This window comes from Triticum urartu, chromosome 4A, assembly GCF_056163025.1.
Source record: "Triticum urartu cultivar PI428250 chromosome 4A, HENAU_Tu73, whole genome shotgun sequence".
Classification (NCBI taxonomy): domain Eukaryota; kingdom Viridiplantae; phylum Streptophyta; class Magnoliopsida; order Poales; family Poaceae; genus Triticum; species Triticum urartu.
The window spans coordinates 37,980,279-38,007,256 of NC_141876.1; the positions used below are offsets into that span (position 1 = coordinate 37,980,279).

Below are 26,978 nucleotides of genomic sequence, written 5' to 3' on the forward strand. Positions count from 1 at the left end.
ATCAATGACATCCAATGTCCATAGTCAGGAAACCAAGACTATCGGTTGATCAACGAGCTAGTCAACTAGAGTCTTACTAGGGACATGTTGGTGTCTATGTATTCACACATGTATTACGATTTCCGGATAACACAATTATAGCATGAATAAAAGACAATTATCATGAACAAGGAAATATAATAATAATCCTTTTATTATTGCCTCTAGGGCATATTTCCAACAATCACTACTCTAAGTACTGTTGAAAACCAATTCATATTTTGTTTTTGCATTGAGTCTACTGTAATATAACTTTTTCATGGCTTAATTCACTGATATAAATCAATAGTTTCATCAAAACAAGCAAACTATACATCAAAAACAGAATCTGTCTAAAACTGAACAGTCTGTAATAATCTGAACATTCACCATACTTATGATACTTGAAAACTTCTGCCAAAATTAGGAAAAATAAACAATTTGTATAGAAAGACAGTGCAAAAAGAATTAGAACCATTTGACGTTCCAGCTAAAAGTGTAAAATCGCGCACTACAGCCAAAGTTTCTGTCCTGCACCGTACAGACCATCAAGCAAATGTAAACATCCTAAAGGCAAACCTGGGAACATTATTTTTATAATACAATGGAATTGTACAAGGGGATAATTATTTTTGTTGAAAAGTTTCTGTAATCAAGATTCACAAAGTTTCAGTGAGCATGAACAAAGTTCAAGGAGCTCCCCACTTCAACAATGCTTGTCTTTCTCACTTTCACTTTCCTTTTTGAAAATTTTTTGGGTTCCCCTCTTTATTTTTGTTGTTTTTAAACTATATGAAAGCACTCAACCGAAATAAATGACTCTCTAAAACTTCCGGGTTGTCTCCCTGGCAGCGCTTTCTTTAAAGCCATTAAGCTAGGCATATAGTGCTCAAGTAGTGAATCCACCCGGATCCCAAGGTATATCAAAGCCAATTTTAATTAGCAATGATTTGTAGTTTAGTAGTGAGCACAAAGTAACATATATCATGTAATGACGAAGTCTAACTCTCTTCCTATGCATCGGCATGTCATAAAAGAACAATTCATGCACACATAGTAAAGGCCAATACATAGTATAAACAGTTTCTTGCAATTTTATCGTATTGGAAACATAGAGAGGTGGAGATATTGTTCCTCTCTCATAATAATTGCAAGTAGGAGCAGCAAGCACATGCATATTATATCTATCAAAATCATCATGTGTAGTAGTAAAACACAACCCATCAATATAATCCTTAATAAGCACAAACTTCTCCGATATAGTGTAGTTTGGAGAATTCAAAAAATATAATAGGACTATCATGTGTGGGTGCAATAGCAACAATTTCATGTTTAACATAAGGGACTATAGCAAGTTCATCTCCATAAGCATAATTCATATTGGCATCTTGGCCACAAGCATAGCAAGCATCATCAAAAAGGGATATTTCAAGAGAATCAAAGGGATCATAGCGATTATCATAGCAATCATCCTTCGGTAAGCACGAAGGGAAATTAAACAATGTATGAGTTGAAGAGTTACTCTCATTAGAAGGTGGGCACGTGTAGCTAATCCGCTCTTCCTCCTTTTGTTCTTCGCTCTCCTCATCATCTTTTTCATCCAATGAGCTCACAGTTTCATCAATTTCTTCTTCCATAGATTCCTGCAAAATATTAGTCTCTTCTTGGACACCGGATTAGTCCTCAATATATGGTTCAACATAGGCATTAGAAGCATAATTATCATAGCAATATTTAAGTATGGCAAAATTCTCAGATTTGTAAAGAGTAGCATCATGCTTTTCAATCAAAGAAGCAATTTCGTAAGCACCCTTAAAAGCAACAAATTCTTCAATTTGTTGAACATCATAGTAACTATAAACACCTTTAGCATACGAAGATATGATTCCATTATCACTAAACTCACATTGATAGGGAAGGTGTTTCTTAGGGTTTTCAGAACAACAAGTAAAATCAAATATTTCACATAAATTCCAAGCATAGCATTGCAAACGATGAATTTGACCCAGTAAAAGTTTCCCTTTTTCAGATATACGGTGTCGCACATAACAAGCATGCTCATCTAAGGATTTGCCCTCAACTAAGCTTGTTGGGGTTTCAGCACGAGCACATAGGGATCGAAGATGATCCAAGTAATAAGCTTCAGGAGTGTGATAGATTTTGAGTGGTTCTTCAACCATTGGTTCAGTAGGTACATTATCAATCTGACGTGAATGCTGGATCTGGTCACCAATTTGTCAAGAAATTAACACTAATCCTTTGTTTCATGTAAAGACCAAGCATCGATCCAGACTTTGCACTTTTTAACAGCATGTCAGCATCAGCAACAGAAGTACTGAACAAGGTACCATTAGTACATTGCCGGAGCACGTACGTACTGCAGAATATTTCGGCCTGATCGATCATGGATTGGCCCGCTCTCACCTGCTACACTGTGGTCCTGATCATTCTCTTCCTGCCATTGCGGGCATCCGACGACCGGCTTGTCCCTGGTGAGCGGCTCTTCCCTGGCACCACCATCATCTCCAATGATGGTGCCTTCACCTTGGGCTTCTTCAACCCCTCCAACTCCACTCCGGCCAGCCTGTACTTGGGCATATGGTACAACGGCATACCGGAGCTCACTGTTGTGTGGGTCACCAACAGGGAGACGTCCGTCACCAACAGCACTTCGTCTGCACCGACACTCTCCCTCACCAACACCTCCAACCTCGTTCTCTCTGATGGTAGCAGCGGCCGTGTCATTTGGACGACTGATGTGGCCGATGCCTCAAGCTCCATTGCAGCAGCAGCAGCAGTGCTTGAGAACACCGGCAACCTCGTTGTCCGGTCACCGAATGGCACCATGCTGTGGCAGAGCTTCAACCACCTCACCGACACATTCCTTCCTGAAATGAAGATACGGATCAGCTATGCCACGCGCAGCACCGGCATCCGCCTGGTGTCCTGGAAGGGGCCCGACGACCCATCATCGGGGTGCTTCTCCTACGGAGGCGACCCGAACACGCTCCTCCAGTTATTCCTCTGGGATGGGGCCCGCCCGGTGGCCCGCAGAGGGCCATGGACGGGGTACCTGGTGAAAGGCGAGCACCAATACCAGCAGGTTAACGGCAGCTTGGCCGTCATCATCTACATGGCCATCGTCGACAATGAGGAGGAGATCTACACCACTTACACAGTCTCTGCTGGCGCCCCACGCACGAGGTATGTGGTGACCTACTCTGGAGATTACCAGCTCCAGAGCTGGAGTACCAACTCCTCATCATGGGTTATCCTCGCCAAGTGGCCATCCCTTGAGTGCAACCGGTATGGCTTCTGTGGTCCATATGGCTACTGTGACCAGACAACAACGCCCATGCTGACATGCAAGTGCCTTGATGGCTTCGAGCCAGCAAGCACAGATGAGTGGGCGGCTGGTGGTTCTCGGCAGGGTGCCGGCGAAAGGAGGCATTGCACGGATGCGGTGACGACTTCTTGGCCTTGATGGATATGAAAGCGCCAGACAAGTTCATGTTTGCTGGAGGGAACATGAGCACAATGGAGGAGTGTGCGACGCACTGCACCTGCAATTGCTCCTGTGTGGTGCACACATTCGCCAACCTGGGCAGTGGCAGGTCTGGATGAAATGTGACAAGGTGCTTGGTGTGGGCGGGGGAGTTGATTGACACTGGGAAGTTCGGCGAAGGACTTGGCAGCACCACATTATATCTCCGGCTTGCAGTACACGAGCCCTGGCCGTACGTATGCACGAGTAGGCGTTCGAGACCCCACCCGTATGTACACATACGTGGCCGTATTTTCTTTCTTGCACCCTGGCCACTGTACGTACGTGTACATGCTACGTGCGCGCCTCTACTACGACACGTGCGCGCCTCTACATCGACCAGTATGTACAACTATTTTTTTTGGTATTTTGCGTTTCCTACCCATAACTGAAGATAGAAAACAACTAAGAACAGTAAATAAAAATTACTTAGTGATAAAGCAAACAACCACACGCGAGAATATTCACCCACGCTATTGCTCCCCGGCAACGGCGTCAGAAAAAGGTCTTGATAACCCACAAGTATAGGGGATCACAACAGTTTTCAATAAGTAAGAGTGTCAAACCCAACAAGGAGCTAAAGGCAGAACAAATATTCACTCAAGTTCTATCGACCACCGATACAACTCTACGCATGCTTGATATTCGCTTTACCTAGAACAAGTATGAAACTAGAAGTACTTTGTAGGTGTTGTTGGATAGGTTTGCAAGATAATAAAGATTACGTAAATAAAAAGTAGGGGCTGTTTAGATAAAGAAACAATATAGTAAATATGGCGAGTGTGGAAAAGTGGTGGTAGGAGTTGTGAAATTGCCCCTAAGCAATTGACTACTTTACTAGACCGACAACAAGTTTTATGTGGGAGAGGCCACTGCTAGCATGTCATCCCTGACTTGGAATTCTATGCACTTATGATTGGAACTATTAGCAAGCATCCGCAACTACTAACGCTCATTAAGGTAAAACCCAACCATAGCATTAAGATATATTGGTCCCCCTTCAATCCCGTATGCATCAATTTCTATGCTAGGTTGAAGCTTCTGTCACTCTTGCCCTCCAATACATAGTCCTATCAACATACAACTAACCCTATGGTGTGATCCACGCGCGCGCTCATATGATGGGCACCAAAGGACATCAACATAACCACAAGCAAATTAAATCAATCATAGCAATTCATCAACCACCGATAGGACAACGAAAATCTACTCAGACATCATAGGATGGCAACACATCACTGGATAATAATATGAAGCATAAAGCACCATGTTCAAGTAGAGGGTACATCGGGTTGCGGGAGAGTGGACCGTTGTAGATAGAGGGGGGAAGGTGATGGAGATGTTGGTGAAGATGGCAGAGGTGTTTGTGTAGATCACGGTGATGATGATGATGGCCACGACAGCATTCCGGCGCCACCGGAAGAGAAGGGGAGAGGGGGCCCCTTCGTCTTCTTCTTCCTTAATCTCCTCCCTAGATGGGAGAAGGGTTTCCCCTTCAGTCCTTGGCCTCCATGGCATGGGAGGGGCGAGAGCCCCTCCGAGATTGGATCTGTCTCTCTGTCTCTCTCTGTTTATGCGTTCTCAGATTCTACCCTTTCACCGTTTCTTATATTCCTGGAGATCCGTAACTTCGATTGGGTTGAAATTTTAACACGATCTCTATCCAGATATTAGCTTTCTTGCAGCGAAAGAAGGGCATAAACCGCCTTACGGGGTGGCCACGAGGGTCAGGGGCGCGCCCCTGCCTCGTGGCCCCCTCGGGCACCGTCTCGCGTGGATTTTTCTTCCCAAAAATCATATATATTCCAAAAAAATCTCCGTCAGTTTTTATCCCGTTTGGACTCCGTTTGATATGGGTATTCTGCGAAACAAAAAACATGCAACAAACAGGAACTGGCACTGGGCACTGGATCAATATGTTAGTCCCAAAAATAGTATAAAAGTTGCCAAAAGTATATGAAAGTTGTAGAACATTGGCATGGAACAATCAAAAATTATAGATACAACGGAGACGTATCAGACACCTCGACACAGGTAGTAGAGGTAAATTCTCTTACAAGATTTGATGAAGGTGATATTCCTTATAATTAATCTGCTAGTCAATGCCTAGATGAATTTGATAACTATATTGTTAGGAAAGAACATTTTAATACGTATGTTAGCAAGCAATTGAAAGATAATGCTTTCATGATTAATCGTTTGAGTGACTTGATGTTTAGAATTGCTAATGGTGATAAGGGCTTAAGTAAGCATTCATCCATGGTTCATACCCAAATAGAACAAGTTACTAAATCACAAAATGATTTGCTTAATGAGTTGAATAATAAAATGAATGATCACACTGTTAGAGTTGTGACTAGAGGGGGTAAAGTGACCCAGGATCCTCTATATCCTGAAGGTCATCCTAAAATAATTGAGGAAGATTCTCAAAGAACTAATCATGACGTGGCTAGTTCATCTAAGAAGAAAAAGAAAAAGAAATGATAGAACTTTGCATGCTTCTAGTGAACCTGAGGTAGAACCCCCCCCCCCCCCCCCGAGAATAGTAATGATGTTTCTATTTCTGATGCTGGGACACAATCTAGTAATGAACATCCACCTAGTGACAATGACAATAATGATGTTGCTCAACAAGATAATGATAAAAAACTTGATAATGATGTAGAAATAGAACCTATTGTTGATCTTGATATAACCCACCTCCTAAGAATATAAGATGTGATAAAAGAGATTTCATTGCCAGGAAACATGGTAAGGAAAGAGAACCATGGGTTCAGAAACCCATGCCTTTTCCATCTAAACCTTGAAAGAGTAAGGATGAAGAAGATTTTGAGTGCTTTGTTGAAATGCTTAGGCATTCTTTCTTGCGTACTCGTTTGACTGATATATTGAAAATGTCTCCTTATGCTAAATACATGAAAGATATTGTCACAAATAAAAGAAAGATACCTAAAGCTGAAATTTCCACCATGCTTGCGAATTATTCTTTTAAGGGTGGAGTGCCTAAGAAATTAGGAGATCCAGGAATACCAACTATACCATGGTCCATTAAAAGTTGTGTCAAAACTGCTTTATATAGAAGACTTGATTTGAATAAGGTTACACCTACTAAAATATCTTTGCAAATGGCTGATAAATCAACTGCTATACCTATTGGAATTTGTGAGGATGTGCCTGTTGTAGTTGCAAATGTTACTATCTTAATAGACTATGTTATATTTGATATGCGCGAGGACGACGCTATGTCGATCATCCTTGGTAGACCTTTTTTGAATACTGTAGGGGCTATTATTGATTGCAATAAAAGCAAGGTTACTTTTCATTTCAATGGTAATAAGCATATGGTTTATTTCCCAAGGAAACAAAGTTCGGTGAATAGTATCAATATTATTGAAAAGGTTTCGACAATCACTATTGGAGGCTTCAAAGTTCCTCCCCCTTCAGTAAAAAGTAAATATGAAACTCGTATTGTTGGGGAGATGCATATCCTTGTTGAGGTAACTTAATGTTAAACGAAGATTCTTCGGTTTCATTTCATTCGGAAATGGTTTGTTAATAAGACTTGATCAACCTTATTAATGGATTATTTTTGAGGGGCATGTGGTTGATGAATTTACTAAGAACAACCTACTATACCTACTTTTTGGTTCTCTATTATTTAAAGTTAATAAAGTAGAAATGCCATATTATCCTGTTTTTCTGAATTTTCCATGCAATAAAAAATGTTCCAAAAATAAAAGTTCTCAGAATGACATGAAAATTTAATATGATTTTCTCTATAATAAATACGATTTTTTGGCACTCGACACACCCCAGGGGGGTGCACCTGTGAGCCACAAGCTCACATGGCACGCCTTCCCCCCGGGCATGCCTAGTGGGGTTTTGTGTCCCACAGGGCCCCCCTCACTTAGTGCACTAGTCCAGACCTTCTCCTTCCTCCAGTCACTAGCTCCTTCAAACCCATGTTCTTTCTTATTTTCCTGCAAATTTCGATCTCCTTGCTGATGTCAACTACACAACCTTCTTCTTGTAGATGTTGCTGGGCCTCCAAGTGCAGAGGTTTGTAGGACAGTAGCAAATTTCCCTCAAGTGGATGACCTAAGGTTTATCAATCCGTAGGAGGCGTAGGATGAAGATGGTCTCTCTCAAGAAACCATGCAACCAAATAACAAAGAGTCTCTTGTGTCCCCAACACACCCAATACAATGGTAAATTGTATAGGTGCACTAGTTCGGCGAAGAGATGGTGATACAAGTGGTATATGGATAGTAGATAAAGGTATTTGTAATCTGAAATTATAAAAACAGCAAGGTAACAAATGATAAAAGTGAGCGTAAACGGTATTGCAATGCTAGGAAACAAGGCCTAGGGTTCATACTTTCGCTAGTGTAAGTTCCCTCAACAATGATAACATAATTGGATCACATAACTATCCCTCAACATGCAACAAAGAGTCACTCCAAAGTCACTAATAGCGGAGAACGAACGAAGAGATTATGGTAGGGTACGAAACCACCTCAAAGTTATTCTTTCCAATCAATCCAGTGGGCTATTCCTATAAGTGTCACAAACAGCCCTAGAGTTCGTACTAGAATAACACCTTAAGACACAAATCAATCAAAACCCTAATGTCACCTAGATACTCCAATGTCACCTCAAGTATTCGTGGGTATGATTATACGATATGCGTCACACAATCTCAGATTCATCTATTCAACCAACACAAAGGACCTCAAAGAGTGCCCCAAAGTTCTACCGGAGAATCACGACGAAAACGTGTGCCAACCCCTATGCATAGGTTCATGGGCGGAACCCGCAAGTTGATCACCAAAACATACATCAAGTGAATCACGTGATATCCCATTGTCACCACAGATATCCACGGCAAGACATACATCAAGTGTTCTCAAATCTTTAAAGACTCAATCCGAAAAGATTACTTCAAAGGGGAAACTCGATTCATTACAAGAGAGAAGAGGGGGAGGAGAAACATAAGATCCAACTATAATAGCAAAGGTCGCGATACATCAAGATCGTGCCAAATCAAGAACACGAGAGAGAGAGAGATCAAACACATAGCTACTGGTACATACCCTCAGCCCCGAGGGAGAACTACTCCCTCCTCGTCATGGAGAGCACAGGGATGATGAAGATGGCCGCCGGAGAAGGATTGCCCCCTCCGGCAGGGTGCCGGAACGGGTCTAGATTGGCTTTCGGTGGCTACGGAGGCTTCTGGCGGCGGAACTCCCGATCTATTGTGCGTTCTGGAAGTTTTAGGGTATATGGAGTTATATAGGCAGAAGAAGCACGTTAGGGGAGCCACGAGGGCCCCACGAGGCAGGGGCGCGCCCTAGGGGGGTGGGCGCGCCCCCCACCCTTGTGGGCAGCTCTCGTATCTTCTAATGTGGGGTCCAAGTCCATCAGGTGTGTTTCCTTCCAAAAATAACTTCTCCAGTTGATTTCGTTCCGTTTTGACTCCGTCTGATATTCCTTTTCTTCAAAATACTAAAATAGGCATAAAACAGCAAATCTGGGATGGGCCTCCGGTTAATAGGTTAGTCCCAAAAATAATATAAAAGTGGATAATAAAGCCCAATATTGCCCAAAACAGTAGATACTATAGCATGGAGCAATCAAAAATTATAAATACGTTGGAGACGTATCAAGCATCCCTAAGCTTAATTCCTGCTCGTCCTCGAGTAGGTAAATGATAAAAAAGATAATTTTTGATGTGGAATGCTAGTTGGCATAATTTCAATGTAATTCTTCTTAATTGTGGCATGAATATTCAGATCCATAAGATTCAAGACAAAAGTTTACTATTGACATATAAACAATAATACTTCAAGCATACTAACTAAGCAATTATGTTTTCTCAAAATAACATGGCCAAAGAAAGTTATCCCTACAAAATCATATAGTCTGGCTATGCTCCATCTTCACCACACACCATATTTAAATCATGCACAACCCCGATGACAAGCCAAGCAATTGTTTCATACTTTTGATGTTCTCAAACTTTTTCAATCTTCACGCAATACATGAGCGTGAGCCATGGACATAGCACTATAGGTGGAATAGAGTGGTGGTTGTGGAGAAGACAAAAGGGGGAAGATAGTCTCACATCAACTAGGCATATCAATGGGCTATGGAGATGCCCATCAATAGATATCAATGTGAGTGAGTAGGGATTGCCATGCAACGGATACACTAGAGCTATAAATGTATGAAAGCTCAACAAAAGAAACTAGTGGGTGTGCATCCAACTCGCTTGCTCACGAAGACCTAGGGCATTTTGAGGAAGCCCGTCATTGGAATATACAAGCCAAGTTCTATAATGAAATATTCCCACTAGTATATGGAAGTGACAACATAGGAGACTCTCTATCATCAAGATCATGGTGCTACTTTGAAGCACAAGTGTGGTAAAAGGATAGTAGATTTGTCCGCCCTTTTTTGTTTGTCCTTTATTTTTTTATTTGGCCTTTCTTTTTTATGGCCTTTCTCCTTTTTTTGGGACAATGCTCTATTGAATAATGATCATCACACTTTTACTTACTTACAACTCGATACTTAGAACAAGATATGACTCTATATGAATGCCTCCGGCGGTGTACCGGGATATGCAATGACTCATGAGTGACATGTATGAAAGAATTATGAATGGTGGCTTTGCCACAAATACGATGTCAACTACATGATCATGCTAAGCAATATGACAATGATGGAGTGTGTCATAATAACCGGAACGGTGGAAAGTTGCATGGCAATATATCTCGGAATGGCTATGGAAATGCCATAATAGGTAGGTATGGTGGCTGTTTTGAGGAAGGTATATGGTGGGTTTATGGTACCGGCAAAAGCTGCGCGGTACTAGAGAGGCTAGCAATGGTGGAAGGGTGAGAGTGCGTATAATCCATGGACTCAACATTAGCCATAAAGAACTCACATACTTATTGCAAAAATCTATTAGTTATCAAAACAAAGTACTACGCGCATGCTCCTAGGGGGATAGATTGGTAGGAAAAGACCATCGCTCGTCCCCGACCGCTACTCATAAGAAAGCCAATCAATAAATAAATCATGCTCCGACTTCATCACATAACGGTTCACCATACGTGCATGCTACGGGAATCACAAACTTCAACACAAGTATTTCTCAAATTCATAACCACTCAACTAGCATGACTCTAATATTACCATCCTCATATCTCAAAACAATCATCAAGTATCAAACTTCTCTTAGTATTCAACACACTCATAAGAGAATTTTATTATTCTTGAATACCTAGCAGATTAGGATTTTAAGCAAATTACCATGCTATTTAAAACTCTCAAAATAATATAAGTGAAGCGTGAGAGATCAATAGTTTATATAAAACAAATCTACCACCGTTCTCTAAAAGATATAAGTGAAGCACTAGAGAAAATGACAAACTACTCCGAAAGATATAAGTGAAGATCCATGAGTAGTAGAATAATTATGCAACTATGTGAAGACTCTCTAACATTTAATAATTTCAGATCTTGGTATTCTATTCAAACAGCAAGCAAAGCAAAATAAAATGGCATTCTAAGAATGGCAAACATCATGTGAAGAAGCAAAAACTTAGGATCAACCGATACTAACCGATAGTTGTTGAAGAAGAAAGGTGGGATGCCAACCGGGGCATCCCCAAGCTTAGACACTTGAGACTTCTTGAAATATTATCTTGGGATGCCTTGGGCATCCCCAAGCTTGAGCTTTTGTGTCTCCTTAATTCCTCTCATATCAAGGTCTCCCTAAATCTCAAAAGCTTCATCCACACAAAACTCAACAAGGACTCGTGAGATAAGTTAGTATAAACCATTGCCAAAATTTTATCATACTCTACTGTAGCAAATCACTAAAATTATTATTCAAAATTTCATACTAAATGCCTCTGCATATTTAATAGTACTATCCTCAAATAGAATCATTAAAGAAGCAAACATATGCAAACAATGCAGTCATAACAGCAATCTGCCTAAACAGGACAGACTGTAAAGAATGCAGCAACATCCATACTTCCCTAGCTCCAAAAATCATGAAAGAAAATTCCCACTGTAGTAAATTTATCAGATCTTAATATGCAAAAGGTTTCAACATTTTATCACATTCTGAATTTTCTATGGAATTATTGCAACAGCGGTAAACTTTCTGTTTTCAAACAGTAACATGTATACTTGTAACATAGGCATAGTAAAGGCTATCAATGCCACTTTTATTGAAATAAAAGATGCAAAACATTGTTCTAAATAACATCAAGCAAATACTAACAAAATAAATTGATGCTCCAAGCAAAACACATATCATGTGGTGAATAAAAATATAGCTCCAAGTAAAGTTACCGATGAACGAAGACGAAAGAGGGGATGCCTTCCGGGGCATCCCCAAGCTTAGGCTCTTGGATATCCTTGAATATTACCTTGGGTTGCCTTGGGAATCCCCAAGCTTATGCTCTTGCCACTCCTTATTCCATAGTCCATCGAATCCTTACCCAAAACTTGAAAACTTCACAACACAAAACTTAAAGTAGAAAACTCGAAGCTCCGTTAGTATAAGAAAGCAAATCACCATCATAAGGTACTGTAATGAACTAATTATAAATTCATATTGGTGTAATATATACTGTATTCCAACTTCTCCATGGTTCATACCCTCCGATACTACTCATAGATTCATCAAAATAAGCAAACAACACATGAAAAACAGAATCTGTCAAAAACAGAACAGTCTGTAGTAACCTGGATCAAACGTATACTTATGGAACTCATAAAATTCTCAAATAAATTGGTGGACCTGAGGAATTTATCTATTAATCATCTGCAAAAAGAATTAACTAAATATCACTCCCCAAATAAAAATGGCAGCAATTTTCGTGAGCGCTAAAGTTTCTGTTTTTTACAGCATGATCAACAAGACTTTTCCCAAGTCTTCCCAAAGGTTCTACTTGGCACAAACACTAATTAAAAGCATAAAACAACATATAAACAGAGGCTAGATGAATTATTTATTACTAAACAGGAGTAAAAAGCAAGGAATAAAAATAAAATTGGGTTGCCTCCTGTCGGTGCACTAGAGTAGGGGTACCCTAATACCCCGAACTTGTGCACGGGCAGTCGCAGCGTCCCACGGCAAGGCTTGCCGAGTGGCCGCCAAGACCCTCCGCGGCTACTTTGAAGACCATTCAAGAACAAAGTACTCAAACTAAGATCCCGGCAAGAGGAGCTTGCCGGGGAGGCCAACCAAGGCCCCGGCAAGAGAAGCTGGCCGGGAAGAAGACAAGATCCCGGCAAGAGGAGCTTGCCGGGAAGGCCACTCAAGGCATACCAAGAAAAGCTTGCCGCGACGCGCCGCGCGTCCCGGCAAGGCCCAGTGAGCGACAAGCTCCCGAACACGACAAGACGGCGACCGCGGCAAGGAGCTTGCCGCGGGAAACCCCCACTTCGTGCCCGCGCTCCAGCTCACCTGCCAACGTGTCGCTCTAGGACTCTCCCAAGCACACGTGGCAGGAGGCCGTGCAGCTAGGGGTGCGCGGTGGCAAGCAGGCGCTGACAAGATAACCATCGTGGCAAGCAGGCGCTGACAAGGTAACCATCGTGGCAAACGGTGGCGTCCCTAGCGGTCCATTTCGGTACTGTTTAGGCGACACAGACGGGCAATTAATGCCCTTGTCCCCTGCCGCCAGGGTTAGGTATGATAACACTGTACAGGTAGCTGTACCAACCACCACTCTTCCATTTCTGCCCTTTACCTCCGTTGCCACCTGTCGGTAACCCCTTGAGCATATAAAAGGAGGCCCGTATGCAACGAGGGGGGGGGGGGGTTAGCCAGTTCGAACCCTCACGCTCGGTCCTGCCAGCCGCCGGTGTGTACTGTAGCACTCCGCGCTCCCGAGCTAGAAATCAATACCAAACCACAAAGCAGGAGTAGGGTTTTACGCATCCGTGCGGCCCGAACCTGGGTAAATCGCTCGCGTGCCCCGCCTTGATCTGCTCTTTGTGCGACCTCCGCCCCCGCCGAACCGAAAGGGACCCTGTCCGCCGGTCCCATAGGTGCCCGGGGATCAGCAACCCCGGCATCTCTGGCGCGCCAGGTAGGGGGCGTCGAAGTTGTGTGAACCAGATCCGGCGTTCTCGCGAGCTAGATCTTCAGCATCTTCATCAACATGCCGCCGAAGAAGAAAGTTTCGGAGGCAGCTGCTCCGTCCGCGCCAAGCCAGCCACCGCCGGAGCAAACGGTTGGTGGGGCAGGCACCGGCGGAAGGGCACACGTCGACGAGGGAACTCACGGTGCTGCCAGGTCCCAGGACAAGGCTGCGCTGCCCATCGGCGGCGTAGCCGGCTCCCACAATGACCGGGCACACTCCAAGACCTCGGCGTCCGTGCATGCACTGCGCTCGTCTCAAGAGGCGCGGGACCGGCAGCGTCATGGTACTCACGGTACCATGCGTTCGCTAGATCAAGATCGAGCTGGTGGATCTCGGAGCGCTCAGGACCACCATGCACGTCAACCTGCTGGCGCGAGCGAGACACGGTCGCCTGGACGAGATACTGCTCCTTCTAACGTAGTTAGAAGTCCGAGCATGTCCCGCTCCTCGCACCGTTCGCCACCGCCACCCGCCACCGCAGCAGAAGCTTTGGCGCGAGATCAACTGCTCCTAGACTACCCTCCAGCGGCGGACAAGGTCGACGACTGGAGGGCCACTATCCAGAGTCTCATCGGCTTCGCCAACGGCGACACTCCACGGCAGCCGAGCGCGTCTCAGCCGCGGCAAGCCAGCCAGGCACGAGCCAGAGATGACAAGACTGGTGGGGGTGCAACTACTGTGCACTCTCCACCCCGAAGGCCAAGGTCGTCGACTCGCCGGGTCCGCCTCGACAGCGACTCCACCGCGTCGTCAGATCCGCGAGCTCGTCGCGATCAGCGCCAAGTTCTTCAAGAACGACAACAAGAAGACGCTCGTACTCGCATCGAGCGCCGGAGAGAAGCGCGGCTTCAATCAGACCAGCGCGCTGGGCCCTCTGTTGACATGCATGCGCCGGAGGAGCCAGGCGACTTGCCGTACGCGGTAGGTTGCCCTGCGTTCACTCGTGAGCTGCGGCAAGTCCAGTGGCCCAGTACGAAGAATTTCAAACCAGATGTACCCGAGAAGTATGACGGCAAGTCGCATCCGTCAGAGTTCCTCAGCATCTACACCATCACGGTGCAGGCTGCTGGGGGGCGGGACGATAAGATCCTTGCCAACTACTTCCCGTTGGTGCTCAAGCCCAACGTCAGGTCCTGGCTCATGCACTTGCCGGACAACTCCATATCCTCCTGGGCTGATCTACGCCATCAGTTTGTCGGCGCCTTCACAGGCGGCCACAAACCTCATGGCCAAGAGAGTGATCTTCATCTGCTCGTCCAGAAGGAAGGAGAGCCCCTGCGCAAGTATATCCAGAGGTTCAGCCGTGTATAGCACAACATCCCAAATATCCACCCTGCTGCGGTAATCAGCGCGTTCCATCAGAACGTGCGTAACCGCAGGATGCGGGAGGAAATGGCGATGTGCAAGATTCGGGACGTCAGCGAGCTATATGCCCTGGCCGACAAGTGTGCACGCGCTGAGGAAGGGAGGAAATTCCCCGGAGAAAGCACTGGAGCAGGGGGATCTGACAGCGAGGATGCCGCCCCGGTAAAGAAAAACCGGCGGCGCAACAACAGGAAGAAGCAGAACAAAGAGGTGCTGGTCGTTGAGCAGTCCAGCAGCGACGGTGGCGCCAAGCGAGCCAAGGTCAGTAGCTCCGGCAAGGAAGTTGCCGCATGCACCAACTGCCAGGCTGTGGCGGCCGCCGACAAGCAGGACGGCTCCGACCACCAATACTGCAAGATTCACCGCACCAAGGGCCATGACCTTCGGAGCTGCAAGAAGGTCGAGCAGCTTGTCCAGCAGCAAAGAGCTGAGTACGAGTGGCGCGACAAGGAGAGGGCCCAAGGGGGTGCTGAAGAATCCGGCAAGAAGCACGCCGGACTGGGAGGACGCCGCGGCAAGGCCAAGCAGCGGCAAGGAGACCGGCCTCCCCACGGCCGCGACGACGATGAAGATGACGACGACGAAGATATGGATGATGTTGAGACCAGTGAACAGGAGTTTCAGAAAGCCACAGAGGTCTTGTGCGTTGACGGCGGTGCTTCTCTTCACACTTCACACCGCCAACTCAAGCAGTGGGCGCGGGAAGTCAATGCAGCAGAACCGCCTGTCGAATCGCGCAAGCTTCTGAAATGGTCCAGCACGCCTATCATCTTTGACATTGAGGACCACCCTGATCGCACAACTGCGGTCGGGTGCCTGCCGATGTTGGTTTCACCAACTATCCGCAACCTCAAGGTCACTAAGATGTTAGTTGACGGCGGGGCCGGCTTGAACCTGATCTCCTCCGCAGTACTCCAGAAACTCCAAATCCCTGACAGCGAGCTCGAAGAGACCGGCACATTCCAAGGAATCAGCCCGGGAAGGAGCAAGCTGAAGGGGAAGGTCACGCTGCCGGTAACATTTGGCAGCGAGCTAAACTTCAGGACTGAGAAGGTCACATTCGACGTTGCCGATATCCCATTGCCCTACAATGGGATACTTGGCCGTCCAGCACTCGCCAAGTTCATGGCAGCCTCTCACTACGCATATAACATGCTGAAGATGCCTGGCCCGATAAGCGTCATTTCTGTCCCTGGCGACAAGAAGGATGCTCTTATCTGTGCCGACAAGATCTACCGGGAAGCAGCAGCAACGGCAGATCGCAATCCACTTGCCGCTGAAGCTCCCGGGGGGAAGAAGACCAAGTCCGGCAAGAGTTCTGATGCCCACTCCGGCAAGCGCACCCCTTCGGAGTGCTGCGCTGCCGTTGAGGACGCACCATCGAGCTCCACCGGCAAGTACAAGAAGACGATGGCAGCTCCGCCAGAGACGAAGAAGGTATCCGCCAAGGAGTACGGCACTGGTGGTACCTTCACCATCAGTGCCACGCTCGGCCCTAAATAGAAAAGCGCGCTCGTTGCTTTCCTGCGGGCGAATGTCGACGTGTTTGCATGGCAGCCGTCTGACATCCCCGGTGTTCCCAGGAAAGTGATTGAGCACCACCTTGCCGTTTGTCCTCATGCGCGGCCCATCAAGCAGAAAGTCAGGAAGCAGGCAGTGGAGCGCCAAGAATTCATTGCAGAAGAGATCAAGAAACTAGAAGCAGCAGGCCTTGTCAGAGGAGTGCTCCATCCCACATGGTTGGCCAATCCTGTAGTCGTGCGCAAGGCAAACGGGAAATGAAGACTTTGCATCGATTTCACCGATGTTAACAAAGCTTGTCCCAAAGACCCATTTCCTTTGCCGCGCATTGACCAGATTGTTGACTCCACAGCCGGATGTGATTTGCTTTCATTTCTTGACGCATACTCAGGATATCATCAGATCTTCATGGCAGAAGAGGATGAGGAGAAGACCGCATTTATTACTCCATGTGGCACGTACTATTTCGTACGGATGCCTTTCGGATTAAAAAATGCTGGTTCGACATTTGCAAGGGTAGTCCACATTGCTCTTGAGTCACAAATGCACAGAAATGTGGAAGCCTACATGGATGATATAGTGGTCAAGAGCAAGGACAGAGCAACCCTGATTCAAGACTTAGACGAGACCTTCGCAAATCTGCGCAAGATCAGCCTCAAGCTCAACCCAGAGAAGTGTGTGTTTGGAGTTCCCTCCGGCAAGCTTCTCGGGTTCTTCGTGTCTCAGCGGGGAATTGAAGCCAACCCCGACAAGATCAAGGCCATTGAGCAGATTGAAGCACCAAAGCGCGTCAAGGATGTACAGAAACTTGCCGGTTGCGTGGCTGCTCTCAGCAGGTTTATCTCTCGGTCTGCTGAGCGCGCCCTGCCGTTTTTCAAATTATTGAAAAAGGCAGGTCCAATGAAATGGACTCCGGAAGCGGAGGCTGCGCTGCAAGACCTGAAGAAATACCTGTCCTCCCCTCCAATACTTGTCGCACCTAAGCCACAAGAGAAGTTGCTGCTGTACATAGCGGCAACCAATCAAGTGGTTAGTGCTGTGTTAGTAGCAGAAAGGGAGGCAGATGATGAGCCAGCAACCGCGGCAAGCGCATCCAGCGACAAGCAGGGGGCTTCCCCGACAAGCTTTGGTCCCGACAAAGATGGATCTGTGCAGATGCACGAGGAGACACGGAAGAAAATGGTGCAGCGCCCAGTTTACTTTGTCAGTTCCCTGCTGCAGGGGGCTAGGTCAAGGTATTCTGGTGTGCAGAAATTGCTTTTTGGCCTTCTCATGGCCTCGAGAAAGCTGCGCCATTACTTCCAAGCACATGAGATCACAGTTGTCACTCGCTTTCCGCTGAAGAGGATACTGCAGAATCCAGAAGCGACAGGCAGGATTGTTGAGTGGGCACTGGAACTGTCAAGCTTTGGCCTCAAGTTTGAAAGCACTTCAACTATCCAGAGCAGAGCATTGGCAGAATTTATAGCAGAGTGGACGCCAACACCAGATGAAGAAATTCCAGAAACAAGCATCCCCGACAAGGAAGCAAGCAAAGAGTGGCTGATGTACTTTGATGGTGCCTTTTCGCTGCAAGGCGCCGGCGCTGGTGTGCTGCTTATCGCACCCACCGGAGAGCACCTCAAGTACATAGTCCAGATGCACTTTCCCAAGGAGCAAGCAACAAACAATACTGCAGAGTATGAGGGATTGCTTGCCGGTCTCAGGATCGCGGCAGACCTTGGGATCAAGAAGCTCATTGTCAGGGGTGACTCACAGCTTGTCGTCCGCCAAGTAAACAAGAATTATCAGAGTCCATTGATGGAAGCTTACGTTGACGAAGTGAGAAAGCTAGAAGAGCGCTTTGACGGCCTACAAATGGAGCACGTTCCAAGAGCTCAGAACGCCATTGCTGACGGCCTGTCAAAGTGCGCCGCACTTAAGCTACCTGTGGAACCAGGGATCTTTGTGCTCAAGCTGACTCAACCGTCCGTAACACCATCAACTGGACAGAGCAAGAAGAGGAAGTTGATTCCTGGTGACTGCCTGCCGGCAGAGCTTCCCGAAGCCGCCGCCAAGAAGGCCCCTAGGATCAACGCCGAAGGCGCTGAGGAGCAGTCTGCTCCGGCAAGCCCTAGGGTTTGTTCCGTTGAAGCAGAAGCTCCCGATAAGTTTTGCTCCGGCAAGCTTGTCGGGGAACGTCAAGCTCCGGCAGAGGTGCAGCTCCTCGCCGTAGAAGCGGACGTTCCCGCAGCAGCTGAGAACAACACCGAGAACGCTGAGGAGCAAGATGCTCCGGCAAGCCCTAGGGTTTGTTCCGTTGAAGCAGAAGCTCCCGATGAGTTTTGCTCCGGCAAGCTTGTCGGGGAACGTCAAGCTCCGGCAGAGCCGCAGGTTCTTGCCGTAGAAGCGGATGTTCCCGCAGCGGCAGATTTGCCTTTAGTCCTTGTTGTCGAGCCACAAGCTCCAACATGGGCGCAGCAGATTGTCCGTTTCCTTCAGATAGGAGAACTTCCCGAAGAGCAAGAAGAAGTGGAAAGAGTAGCCCGGCAGTCAAGTATGTACCAGTTTGTCGACAAGACACTGTACAGAAGAAGACTCAACGGTGTGAAATTGAAGTGTATTCACCGGGAAGACGGACAAAAGCTGTTGGCAGAGATACACGGAGGCATATGTGGTCACCACATTGGCGCAAGAGCCCTTGTCGGCAAAGCGTTCCGGCAAGGTTTCTTCTGGCCAACAGCCCTCCAGGATGCAACTGCACAAGTAACCAAGTGTGAAGCGTGCCAGTTCCATTCCAAGCAGATACACCAGCCAGCTCAAGCTCTCCAGACGATCCCTTTATCCTGGCCATTTTCGGTCTGGGGGCTCGACATCCTCGGCCCCTTTCCCCGAGCTGTCGGGGGCTTTGAGTACTTGTACGTTGCAATCGACAAGTTCACAAAATGGCCGGAAGTGGAACCAGTGAGGAAGGTGACCGCACAGTCAGCAATCAAGTTCTTCAGGTCGATTGTTTGCCGCTTCGGGATCCCTAACAGGATAATCACCGACAACGGTACGCAATTCACGAGCCGCACCTTCATGCAATACGTCCAAGATCTTGGCGCCAAGATCTGCTTCGCTTCTGTTGCTCACCCGAGAAGCAACGGTCAAGCGGAGAGGGCAAATGCTGAAGTGCTGCGCGGGCTCAAGACCAGAACTTTCGACAGGCTGCACAAGTGCGGAAGTAACTGGATCGAGGAGCTGCCGGTGGCTCTTTGGTCGATCAGAACGACGCCAAATCGAGCCACTGGACAGACACCCTTTGCTCTAGTCTATGGAGCAGAGGCAGTTACCCCCTAGTCTACAGACTGTAAAGAATGCAGCAACATCCATACTTCCCTAGCTCCAAAAATCATGAAAGAAAATTCCCACTGTAGTAAATTTATCAGATCTTAATATGCAAAAGGTTTCAACATTTTATCACATTCTGAATTTTCTAGGGAATTATTGCAACAGCGGTAAACCTTCTGTTTTCAAACAGTAACATGTATACTTGTAACATAGGCATAGTAAAGGCTATCAATGCCACTTTTATTGAAATAAAAGATGCAAAACATTGTTCTAAATAACATCAAGCAAATACTAACAAAATAAATTGATGCTCCAAGCAAAACACATATCATGTGGTGAATAAAAATATAGCTCCAAGTAAAGTTACCGATGAACGAAGACGAAAGAGGGGATGCCTTCCGGGGCATCCCCAAGCTTAGGATCTTGGATATCCTTGAATATTACCTTGGGTTGCCTTGGGAATCCCCAAGCTTATGCTCTTGCCACTCCTTATTCCATAGTCCATCGAATCCTTACCCAAAACTTGAAAACTTCACAACACAAAACTTAAAGTAGAAAACTCGAAGCTCCGTTAGTATAAGAAAGCAAATCACCATCATAAGGTACTGTAATGAACTAATTATAAATTCATATTGGTGTAATATATACTGTATTCCAACTTCTCCATGGTTCATACCCTCCGATACTACTCATAGATTCATCAAAATAAGCAAACAACACATGAAAAACAGAATCTGTCAAAAACAGAACAGTCTGTAGTAACCTGGATCAAACGTATACTTATGGAACTCATAAAATTCTCAAATAAATTGGTGGACCTGAGGAATTTATCTATTAATCATCTGCAAAAAGAATTAACTAAATATCACTCCCCAAATAAAAATGGCAGCAATTTTCGTGAGCGCTAAAGTTTCTGTTTTTTACAGCATGATCAACAAGACTTTTCCCAAGTCTTCCCAAAGGTTCTACTTGGCACAAACACTAATTAAAAGCATAAAACAACATATAAACAGAGGCTAGATGAATTATTTATTACTAAACAGGAGTAAAAAGCAAGGAATAAAAATAAAATTGGGTTGCCTCCTGTCGGTGCACTAGAGTAGGGGTACCCTAATACCCCGAACTTGTGCACGGGCAGTCGCAGCGTCCCACGGCAAGGCTTGCCGAGTGGCCGCCAAGACCCTCCGCGGCTACTTTGAAGACCATTCAAGAACAAAGTACTCAAACTAAGATCCCGGCAAGAGGAGCTTGCCGGGGAGGCCAACCAAGGCCCCGGCAAGAGAAGCTGGCCGGGAAGAAGACAAGACCCCGGCAAGAGGAGCTTGCCGGGAAGGCCACTCAAGGCATACCAAGAAAAGCTTGCCGCGATGCGCCGCGCGTCCCGGCAAGGCCCGGTGAGCGACAAGCTCCCGAACACGACAAGACGGCGACTGCGGCAAGGAGCTTGCCGCGGGAAACCCCCACTTCGTGCCCGCGCTCCAGCTCACCTGCCAACGTGTCGCTCTAGGACTCTCCCAAGCACACGTGGCAGGAGGCCGTGCAGCTAGGGGTGCGCGGTGGCAAGCAGGCGCTGACAAGATAACCATCGTGGCAAGCAGGCGCTGACAAGATAACCATCGTGGCAAGCAGGCGCTGACAAGATAACCATCGTGGCAAACGGTGGCGTCCCTAGCGGTCCCTTTCGGTACTGTTTAGGCGACACAGACGGGCAATTAATGCCCTTGTCCCCTGCCGCCAGGGTTAGGTATGATAACACTGTACAGGTAGCTGTACCAACCACCACTCTTCCATTTCTGCCCTTTACCTCCGTTGCCACCTGTCGGTAACCCCTTGAGCATATAAAAGGAGGCCCGTATGCAACGAGGGGGGGGGGGGGGTTAGCCAGTTCGAACCCTCACGCTCGGTCCTGCCAGCCGCCGGTGTGTACTGTAGCACTCCGCGCTCCCGAGCTAGAAATCAATACCAAACCACAAAGCAGGAGTAGGGTTTTACGCATCCGTGCGGCCCGAACCTGGGTAAATCGCTCGCGTGCCCCGCCTCGATCTGCTCTTTGCGCGACCTCCGCCCCCGCCGAACCGAAAGGGACCCCGTCCGCCGGTCCCATAGGTGCCCGTGTATCAGCAACCCCGACATCTCCTCCCAACAAGCGCTATCGTTTAACGCCCCTAGCTAGGCATGATGATTTCAATGATGCTCACATGAAGGATAAGACTTGTAACATAAAGAGAGCATCTTGAAGAATATGACTAGCACATTTAAGTCTAAACCACTTCCTATGCATTGGGATTTTGTGAGCAAACAACTTGTGGGAACAAGAATCAACTTGCATAGGAAGGTAAAACAAGCATAACTTCAAAACTTTAAGCACATAGAGAGGAAACTTGATATTATTGGAATTCCTACAAGCATATATTCCTCCCTCATAATAATTTTCAGTAGCATCATCAATGAATTCAACAATATAACCAGCACCTAAAGCATTCTTTTCATGATCTACAAGCATAGAAATTTACTACTCTCCACATAAGCAAAATTCTTCTCATTCGGAATAGTGGGAGTATCATAAGAGACTTGAATACTATAAATTGTTTCCACATTAAAAGAGTAATGTTCAGAGAAAGGGTACTCATAATCATGAAAAGTTTTATAAATATAATCACTACTTTTTATAGCATAAGTATCATCACAATAATCATCATAAGTAGGAGGCATGCTATCATCATTATAAACTTGCATATCAAAACTTGGGAGACTAAAAATATTATCTTCATTAATCATAGCTTCCCCAAGATTGGGAAAAACATTAATTGCAGCAAATATATTCTCAAATATGTCATCCTCATCAAACATAGCTTCCCCAAGCTTGGGCCTTTTCATATCATAAGCATAATCACTCTCATCATTAATAGTATAGATAGCACCGATAGTATAGCAATTATTATCTTCTTCCAAGTAAGTACCAAAAAGATTTTCAAGATCATAAGAAGTATCATTATCTTCCCAATCATAATCATCACAACAAGCAATAGGCATAACGAGATCATCATCAAGTGTATCATCTTCATTTTCATGAGGCACAACAATAATAGGAGCAACTTTATTTGGGAGAGATACCTTTTTACCTCTCTTCCTTTTTCTTTTCTTCTTCTTAACCACATCATGTGTGGGTTCAATCCTCTTTTTGGAGCTCCTTATTAATGAGATTGGTTGAATAGGAGGCTCCTCCTCGTTACGTGATTCATCATAAGAAATAATAGGAGGATACTGGGAAGTCTCTTCCCTTTCAGTAGTATTCTCTTCATCTTCTATTTGTTTTCTTTTCTTTATGTAATTGGCAATGTAAGGATTTTCAATGCAATTCACCGCACAATACATATAAATCTTCTCTAGATCAAAACCAAGAAGTTTTTCGAGATTAAATTTTGGAATACCCTCAGTTATACGTTTCATTTCTTCATAACCCAAGAGCAAACTAAGTTCATTATGATGTGCAAGGGAAATCAAGTCATCACAATTTTTGGACACGATACGGTCATGGAACAATTTGCATTTGATATTTAAATGACCATGTTCATTGCAAAGTTCGCAAGTATGGGTAAGATATCTTAATTTTTCAGCACATTCATCTAGCTCTTCTTGCAAAAATTTGGTTTCTAAGTACTTATGCCTCTTGCAATATCTATCTTCCCTATTTGGTTTGTACTTGCAAACCCAGTCTACTCCACAAAAATTGACATGTTTATAGGAGGCATTTCATCATAACTAGTGCAATCATCATTAGCATAATGGATATTCAAAGAATTTGTACTAACAACATTGCAATCATGCTCATCATTCAAATATTTAGTGCCAAACATTTTATAGATTTCTTCTTCTAGCACTTGAGCACAATTTTCCTTTCCATCATACTTACGAAAGATATTAAAAAGGTGAAGCATATGAGACAAACTCAATTCCATTTTTAATAGTTTTCTTTTATAAACTAAACTAGTGATAAAACAAGAAACTAAAAGACTCAATTGCAAGATCTAAAGATATACCTTCAAGCACTCACCTCCCCGGCAACGGCGCTAGAAAAGAGCTTGATGTCTACTACACAACCTTCTTCTTGTAGACGTTGTTGGGCCTCCAAGTGCATAGGTTTGTAGGACAGTAGCAAATTTCCCTCAAGTGGATGACCTAAGGTTTATCAATCCGTAGGAGGCGTAGGATGAAGATGGTATCTCTCAAGCAACCCTGCAACCAAATAACAAAGAGTCTCTTGTGTCCCCAACACACCCAATACAATGGTAAATTGTATAGGTGCACTAGTTCGGCGAAGAGATGGTGATACAAGTGGTATATGGATAGTAGATAAAGGTATTTGTAATCTGAAATTAGAAAAACAGCAAGGTAACAAATGATAAAAGTGAGCGTAAACGGTATTGCAATGCTAGGCCTAGGGTTCATACTTTCGCTAGTGTAAATTCCCTCAACAATGATAACATAATTGGATCACATAACTATCCCTCAACATGCAACAAAGAGTCACTCCAAAGTCACTAATAGCGGAGAATGAATGAAGAGATTATGGTAGGGTACGAAACCACCTCAAAGTTATTCTTTCCAATCAATCTGGTGGGCTATTCCTATAAGTGTCACAAACAGCCCTAGAGTTCGTACTAGAATAACACCTTAAGACACAAATCAATCAAAACCCTAATGTCACCTAGATACTCCAATGTCACCTCAAGTATCCGTGGGTATGATTATACGATATGCATCACACAATCTCAGATTCATCTATTCAACCAACACAAAGGACCTCAAAGAGTGCCCCAAAATTCTACCGGAGAATCACGACGAAAACGTGTGCCAACCCCTATGCATAGGTTCATGGGCGGAACCCGCAAGTTGATCACCAAAACATACATCAAGTGAATCACGTGATATCCCATTTTCACCATAGATATCCACGGCAAGACATACATCAAGTGTTCTCAAATCTTTAAAGACTCAATCCAAAAAGATTACTTCAAAGGGGAAACTCGATTCATTACAAGAGAGAAGAGGGGGAGGAGAAACATAAGATCCAACTATAATAGCAAAGCTCGCGATACATCAAGATCGTGCCAAATCAAGAACACGAGAGAGAGAGAGATCAAACACATAGCTACTGGTACATACCCTCAGCCCCGAGGGAGAACTACTCCCTCCTCAACATGGAGAGCACCAGGATGATGAAGATGGCCATCAGAGAAGGATTGCCCCCTCCGGCAGGGTGCCGGAACGGGTCTAGATTGGCTTTCGGTGGCTACGGAGGCTTCTGGCGGCGGAACTCCCGATCTATTGTGTGTTCTGGAAGTTTTAGGGTATATGGAGTTATATAGGCAGAAGAAGCACGTCAGGGGAGCCATGGGGGCCCCATGAGGCAGGGGGGCGCGCCCTAGGGGGGTGGGCACGCCCCCACCCTCGTGGGCAGCTCCCGTATCTTCTGACGTGGGGTCCAAGTCCATCAGGTGTGTTTCCTTCCAAAAATAACTTCTCCAGTTGATTTCATTCCGTTTCGACTCCGTCTGATATTCCTTTTCTTCAAAATACTGAAATAGGCATAAAACAACAAATCTGGGCTGGGCCTCCGGTTAATAGGTTAGTCCCAAAAATAATATAAAAGTGGATAATAAAACCCAATATTGCCCAAAACAGTAGATAATATAGGATGGAGCAATCCAAAATTATAGATACGTTGGAGACGTATCACTTGCTCGGAAATCCATTTCCGAAACTGTTTTGGGGGATTACTCCTTGGTATGTGACTCCTCCAATGGTCCAATTAGTTTTTGTTCCAGTGTTTTATATTTCACAAATTTTTGCTGCTATGTTGACCATGTTTTTTATCTTGCATGTTGAATTTATATGGTTCAAAGTAGTTTTGACGCATGATATAGCCTCTAGACACTTGTGGGAGTAGTTGTTACAATTTGGTAGTTTTGTTCACGTTTATTTCGAGTCACTAAAAATTTCAAAGATTTTCAAAAAAAGAAAATGCACAAGTGGAGGTTGAGAGGTTCTTCGAGCCGGGGTCCTAAGGAAGCCCTGAAGCCCAAGTAAAATCCTCCACGCGCGGCTGAGGTGCGGCTGTGTGAATGGCCGTATGACACGTTCTTGAGGGATGCAAGAATTTTCGAGGATTTCTATCATTTGGCGATCAATGCCGACATTATCCCTTCCTCGAAGATAAGTGTGTCCAGTACCTCCTCCTCAGAAATACTTTCGTGCAAAACTTTCATTTTCACTCTAGGAGCGATATATCCACTATTTCATTCCATTTATATGATATTCCTAGAGAGATGTCACTTGAGGAATTTTGTGAAGTTTACATGATTCCTTATGAGGGCAGCCCTATAGAGCCACATCCTAGAGACGTCTCAGATTTCAAATTTGAGGTAACTGTGGGGGAGCGAAGAGGAGTTTCTGAAGTTAGGGTTGCTAGTTTACATTTCCCGGTTTTGCGTTACTACTCACTATTTGCCGGGAGGTGTTTGACTGGATGGTGGTAGAGTGGATCACTCATCTCATCTGATCTTGCTATTTTGCGCCATGCTCTTTATCATTATAGAACTTTTAGTTTGGGTGCTATGATTGCTCGACAGTTACACACTAACCATTCGAAGGGCGTTATCTATGGTGGTATTTATGCTTCCCGCCTCGCTAAACATTTTGAGATTCCTATTAGGCATGACGAGGCAGAAGAGAAGCTTTTACCCATTAAATATCTTGATTATGCTAGTATGGTTGAGCACAATTATATTGATAGTGGCCTGAGGTGATTTTGGTATAATTTGGTGTTCGGTTAGGACACCGGTGAGATTATTACCATGGCTGCATTGTCTTTGTTTGACGTTTCTTCAGGCAGGTACACAATTATGCCGGAGGACATTTATGCTTATTGGGTCTTGACACCACCCCAAGCAGCTGAGCCAGAGCTAGAGCCAGAACCTGAACCTGAGCCCGTCGAGGAGCCCATCTATCGGTTGGAGCCGCAGGAGCCCGCTTACCAGTGGGAG

At 45.4% G+C, this 26,978-nt stretch overlaps 1 pseudogene; it reads left to right on the forward strand.

Moving 5' to 3' along the window:
- Nucleotides 1–2,329: 2,329 nt before the first annotated feature.
- The window catches only part of LOC125554568 (S-locus-specific glycoprotein S13-like), a 35,463-nt pseudogene continuing 10,814 nt past the window's right edge, over nt 2,330–26,978 (forward strand).